Here is a 623-nt window from a genome sequence, read left to right as displayed (position 1 = left end):
TCTACAGGGGGAGACAGACATTAAAATCAGTAGCATATAAGGACATTCACATAAATGGGGCTGAGGTGGGAATCTAAGTGCATAATAATAATAATAATAATAATAATAATGGCATTTATTAAGTGCTTACTATGTGCAAAGCACTGTTCTAAGCGCTGGGGTAGATACAAGGTAATCAAGTTGTCCCACGTGGGGCTCACAGACTTAATCCCCATTTTCCAGATGAGGGAACTGAGGCCCAGAGAAGTGAAGTGACTTGCCCAAAGGGGCTTAAGGGGTATATAGCCAAGTTGGGGGGCGATAAGGGAAATAAAGGGCAGGGTTTGTGGTGGGGTGGGGATTTTGAGTTTTTTTATGTTTCTTTAATGGTATTTGTTAAGCGCCCTGAACAAGGTAGTGTACTAAGTGCTGAGGTAGATAAAGTCTAATCAGATGCGACATAATCCATGTCCTACATGGAGCTCACAGTCTTAATCTCCATTTTCAGGTGAGGTAACTAAGCCACAGAGAACTGAAGTGATTTGCCCAAGGTCACAGCAGACGAGTGGCAGAGCCGGGATTATTCATTCATTCATTCAATCATTTATTGAGCGCTTACTGTGTGCAGAGCACTGTACTAAGCG

This window comes from Tachyglossus aculeatus, chromosome 4, assembly GCF_015852505.1.
Source record: "Tachyglossus aculeatus isolate mTacAcu1 chromosome 4, mTacAcu1.pri, whole genome shotgun sequence".
Taxonomy (NCBI): domain Eukaryota; kingdom Metazoa; phylum Chordata; class Mammalia; order Monotremata; family Tachyglossidae; genus Tachyglossus; species Tachyglossus aculeatus.
This window is presented reverse-complemented; position numbering follows the sequence as displayed.